Source organism: Micropterus salmoides, unplaced genomic scaffold (genome assembly GCF_014851395.1).
Source record: "Micropterus salmoides isolate LMB-PRFRI ecotype aquatic unplaced genomic scaffold, ASM1485139v1 Ms_hic_scaffold_3018, whole genome shotgun sequence".
NCBI lineage: Eukaryota > Metazoa > Chordata > Actinopteri > Centrarchiformes > Centrarchidae > Micropterus > Micropterus salmoides.
The window spans coordinates 1-6192 of NW_024042283.1; the positions used below are offsets into that span (position 1 = coordinate 1).

General features: G+C 38.1%; 1 pseudogene; it reads left to right on the forward strand.

The window, feature by feature from the left end:
- The first annotated feature begins 5 nt into the window (after positions 1–5).
- Positions 6–2017, forward strand: LOC119883766 (annotated as a pseudogene).
- The last annotated feature ends 4175 nt before the right edge of the window (positions 2018–6192 follow it).

Consider the following 6192-nt stretch of genomic DNA (forward strand, 5'->3'; position numbering starts at 1 on the left):
TATTCTCCTGGCTTGGTGCCCAGCTAGGGGCGGTGGCCAAGTACAGGGACCTTTACCTAGACCATGGCATGGATGTCCTTGTGGTCCAGAGCAGTGTAATGCACTTCCTGTGGCCTCGATGGGGGCTCGACTACGGGATGGAGGTTTTGAAGGTACTGGAGGAGCCTCAGTCTTAGAGAGGGCGGTGCTGGTCCATGCCTCCTCCATTGGTGGCTACACTTTCACTCAGGTACTCACCCACATCGCTCAGAGACCAGAAAAACATGCAGGCCTTGCCCACAGGGTGATAGGGCACATCTATGACAGCTTGGTGGTTGGCACTCTGGAGCACATGGCGATAGGTGAGTGATCCAGCTCAGGTTACTTCTGTGTCAGATCTTTAAATAATCCATTAGCCAGCCGATCGACTGTTTTAGTTTGTTAGGAGCCCAGGAATTCTTTGTGGCAGCATGTTTCTTACATGCCTTAGTACAGTGTCTGCTAACAGTTTATATGATGCTTTTGACCATTAGTCATCTAGGGTACAAAATGTCCCAAAATTGTCCTTTCACATTTCTGTTAACCCCAACGTGATGCCTTCAATTTGTTAGTTTTGTCTGTTGAAAACACTCGACAAAAAAAAGGTATTCAATTTATTTGTTTGTGAGTTGGTATTCTTTAATATGACTGTTCAAAAGACTTGTTTGTTTAAGACTTTTTGGTACCTAAGTGAAATGTCAAATGGGTTACAATGCGAGTACTAACTACAACAGATACCAAGACAACGCTTTTAACTAGAATGGGCATTTCCTTAAGAAAATGCGTGTGAGAGCTGCCAGCTATTTTTTGCGATTGCTACCGCTGTCGGTGCAATGTGCGGCTCCATCAGCTAAGAGACTCAATGATGTGCTGCACACTTGTTCAGCAAACATATGTTAAGTTTGGCCACCTTTTCATTAACATGCTGTGACCTACGCTGTCTGAGGATATCATTGTCTCCGATGTCCACTCCTTATAAATCCAGAACTTGCCTGAGAATTGTCGCATTTGAAGTTTCTTCAATATAATATAAGTAATACACTAATAGTCACCTGTTCATCCATGGTTTCACTGCAAACAGGAACTACTAATAACTAATTTGGCATACTTTTAATGGTGCCAGTTTGCCTAAATGTAAACAGATATAAGCCAAAAGAAAAGTAAATAGTTGAATCCCACAGCCTAACTCACTGAATCCATGTCAAAATTATCCTTCTCTTTACATCCCCCAAAGCATTATGATGACTGTAGTTCGCAAAGAATAGTAATAGGAGTGGTAAAATACATTAACATTAACTTTTTGGGTTGTGGGGGACACTGCTCTAGGTTATCTACTAGCACCACATTTATTGAATTAATAAGTATTGAAGTTTAAAACCCAGCCCTATACGTACTGTGTTATTTATATAAGCAATTGTACTCTCAATCTTTCTCTCTTCGAAATCTTAATTAACCCTCATAATCATGTCTGTCTTTTGTTGTTATTCAGGCCTTGGGAAGACTCTGGTCCCAAGTTTTGAAGGCTTAGTCAAAAATGCTGCTTGCTTTACTTCTGGCTCTTCAAAACCCACACGGCAGACTTCTATGAAAACAGCATTCAAGTTTTCCTCAACAACCCAATTACTGCACCAGCCCTCTTCTTCTTCAGTGAAAATGACGCCCTGTGCAACCCAGTTGTCATGGAAAAGTGCATTGACCTGTGGAGGAAGAGGGGCGTGACTGTGGAGAGCAGGAAGTGGAAAGAGTCAATACATGCAGCCCACATGCGATGCCACCCAGAAGACTATCTCTCTACCCTGGAGAAGTTCTTGAACTCACTGCCCATTTCCTCCCTCAGGGCAAAAATGTAACTGTTGGGGGAGTAAAAGCAGGAATTTTAAAACTGTAAGATGCTTTATTTATTCTATGCTTTAAAGAAGACAGATTTATTTATCTTCCAGCTGTTGCATTATTAACAGTGTAATTTAACAAAGACAAACTCCTTTTAAGCACTTCTATTTAAATGATGTGCAGTATTTAAGGAAGTACTGTAAAGGTTATGTTACATGATGCTTGTTTTGTTCAGGAAGTGTTAAATAACTGTTTCTGCACATTATGTGGTATTGTTTATAACAGCACATCTGTTTTTGCTCTATGTATTTCAGCAGAAAAGCATGAAATTGTATACATCTGATTTATATAGTGCATAGCGGGGTTTTGTTTGTTTGTGAGGGTGAGCAGGTCAGGCAGTGAGCAATTGTGAACAGGCATGATGTAGGGCAGCTAAAGGCAGGGAGGGAGTGGAAAATGAGAGTAGATTTAGGAAAACAGGATCTACCACTGATCTTGTGTTGTGGTCGTAAACACAGGTATGTGGGGGGAGTTGTGGCGCTGACAGTACCATGGGAGACAAAAGCGAAGGTATACAAAGGTTAGCTGTTGGGGTTTTGTTGGAAAATCAATTTTGTCCCTGTTAACTGAACTGGTTATAAGTGAAAAATATGACAGACAATGCAGTCAGTTCCATGGATGTATAATGTTTCCAGTGCACATTTGTGGGTAAGAAAGGTGACTGGGGCGAATATAGGTAAATCTTACACTCGTAATGTCAACCACTGACGTTGGAAATGAGGCTTTCTGAAGCACTGAATCACTAGCAGTTGTGTTGAAAATGCTTCACTGTTTCAAATGATTTGATAGAGTCAAAATGGCGACATCTGCTGGCCAAACCGTTTTTTGCATTTGTATGGATAGAGTACATCTGAGACCATGGTGAAACTGTCAGGCTTTTATTATTGTTATATCAAAGTAGAAGCATATTGTCAGTGTAAGTTATTTGGCATAACAACAGATCAGTCATACTGACTGACTGACAAGAGCATCCCGTAGCTATATTTTTTATATCTTCATTAGCAAAGACAATGATAAAGGACTTTAATAGTCATTAATAAAAACACAGACAAGGCATGAACCAAGCCAGGCGGAGTTGTCATGTACAGCTTTCTTATTTTTTGAATCAAAGATGTTAGTAATGTACTGCTCAGTTTCCTTTTCAAATACTATAAATAAAGGTTTAGAGTGACTAAACATGGCTTTGTGGATTTGGTACTTTCCGGGAATTATCAAAATATTGATTAGGAATAATTCTCTGTATTCTATTACTATTATTGTGGAAACCAAACATTTTTCCAATGATGACAGAATTCAGAGTCAATATTACCAATAATATATTGAGACAAATCTGCGTGGGGACATTGCCAGAACAGGTGCACTAATGTCTCTGGATACCACTTGCAAAATGGGTAATTATGTCTTCCTAAAATTTGCGAAGAAAGTGGGTATCAGGATAAAACTTTAAAAGGAACTTCCCTTACTTTATTAGTAAGGAATTTCTAGTACGGAAGTGGACAGACATTTCCCCAGTTCAAGTTAGCAAATCTAGACCAGTAGGATACAACAGTAGGGATATGGTGACTTCTTGCTGAAACAATGATCATATGTTACAGTTGTTTCTTATTGTAATGGACAAACAAATGTTACCCACTGAGGTGGTAAACAGACTGGCTTGTCAACCCCGTTTAAAAGTGTTAAAATACGAACAGGAATGGCATCAATAACTATGGAAAACACATTTGGGTGATAGGAATGCTAAAGGTTTGAAGACATTTTGTTGTTGGATTTTGAAATTAAATTGACATAATGCACAACCACATGGAGAAATAATACAAAGTTGAAGTGACACTTGTGAATGTGGAATTTTACCATTAGAATTAATACATTTATGATAAAGTACTTTTTTTAAATTTTGACTTTTATAATAGCAAAATACCACATCCTCCCACATTAATGCAAAATCTCTATAAATATGGTCAATGACTGAAGCTTTGCCAAAATGTTCTGGTGTATAAACAATGCCAAAAGAGGTGCAAAACAGTGTTCTGGGTAGTCTTCACAGAAAGAACAGTTTGTTTTTAGGCCTATATCTCTTTTGAATTTAACCATGTAGTGATTAACAGGGTAATGAATGATACTTCATTCACCTTACAATCAGGTATTTGTGAAAAATCATCCAAACTTTTTTCCAGCCAATGTCGTTTACAAATCGTTTGCAATATGATATAACATGTGGAATAGATACAGTTTCTTTCTGAAACAAGGCAGGACCGTTCTTATTTCGAGGATGTTGAGATAAGCAAATTGCTGGTCTGCCTGTATTTCTAAAAGGCATTATTGTGCCCTGAATGGCGTCAGATAGACTACTACTTCCCTGATGTGTCGACACTACGTCGAGTAGGCCGTTTCGAGCATAATATAACTAAAGTTCGCTGGCGCAGTAATACGCAAAGGTTTATGTTGTGCTGAATAGGCTTGGCAGGTTGAGTAGGTCCGTTGCTAGCTAGCACGTGGTTAGCTGATGGTGTCAGCAGGCACCACGTGTATGCATTTGTTTGTGTACTTTGTTGCTCAGCAGCATGCTAGTTTGCTTAACATGCTAGCCAAATTGACATGATGTTAGTTGTTCGGTTCATTTGGTGGCTTACATTGCAGGACAGACATTACTGAACTTCAGGTGATACCAGGGCTTTCAAATTTGATCAAAGGTTTGGGGTGAGATAACGTGTGTTTTATATATTTAAATATTTGCAGCAGCGGCCCAGTTTGTTATTGACCCGAACAAATAGAAATGATAACAATAGGTAAATCTGATAAAGTGTTTTAAAATACTTCAAAAATGCAATTGTATCAAAAATAAAATGATCATCAGTGCTCAATGTGTATTGTACACATAATGCCTACAGCAGGGTTGCAGAGCTTGCCTTACAGGTGTGCCAAGCTGTGTGTGAAAGTAGGCTACACATTTCAAGTTATGAATGGGGTTTTGTGTTGTATTTGTTGCACATTTTAATGCCTTGTTGACAGGGATAGGGGGCTCCCACATAAAGAACTATGGCTCAAGGCCAGCCATTTTCACCATCATGATGGATAATAGCTTTCCATCCAGAGCCAAAATATAGTAAAACATCTCTAGTCCTTTCCTTAGTTTCAGGTAGCCAAAGCTAAGCCCAGTGGTGGACACTAACAAAGTAGTACTGTAGCTACTTAAGTACAAGAGGTATTTGTACTGAACTTGAGTATTTTATTTTCATGCCACTTTCAACTTCTAATCCACCACATCTCAAAGGAAAATATTGTACCTTTACTTTATCTGACAGCTTTAGTAACTAGTTAGGCTTCTTTGAAAAATTTGCTTTTTACACACAAAACGTATGAAGAATTTAAAAATAGCATGTTTTAAGTTACTTAACAGTATATAGAAGTCCAGCTAGTAGAACTATCAGTTAGGCTAATTGACAGAAACTGAATTGGTAACTGTTTGGTATTGGTAATTTGTCATTTAAAAACAGTTTATGGTTCCACCCTCACAAATATGAAGACTTGCTGCTTACTTTTGATCATTTTAATGTATTTCAATCATTTTGAGGTTTGGACTGACAAAACCCTGAATAACTGTGACAACATTTCACAGTATTTTCATAATTTATTACAATCGATTAATGGAGAAAATAATCAGCTGATTAATAAATAATAAAAATGATCATTAATTGTAGTTTGATACAAAGTAGTAGCACCTCAACCAACTAATGCATGAGGATTAATAATCTAATTATAGTTATAGTATATAGTTAATTATATTATAATCTAATAGTTACAGTCATATGGGACATTTTTCTTTCTGCTTTCAGTAGGCTACGTTTATTTTTAATTGGCTAGCCTACTTCTACATTTTCGTGCATATAGCCCACTTGCATACTTTTACTTAACTTTTTCAATGCAGTAGCCTACTATTTTTACAGCGAGGTAGGCTATTAGTACTTTTATTTTTTTAAACGATCTGAATAAGCCTAAGTTACTTTGTTCACCACTGGCTAAAAAAGCCAAAGCTTCTGGTCGCAAAGATGTTAGAGAGGTTTTGACTGCATCAATAATCATTTTACACGAATTTATCTATACTCCCCAAAATCAGCTGCTCTCACTATCTTTGATCATAGCCTATAGATCACAGGCAAGAGATTTCGTCCTTCCACTCCGTGTGTGCACGCGCATCCATGTTGCCTGGTAAAGAACGTGCTTGCAGGAGTTTACCCGGAAACTCGGCACAAAAATTATCGTCCATTAATGGAATGTAGCGGGACA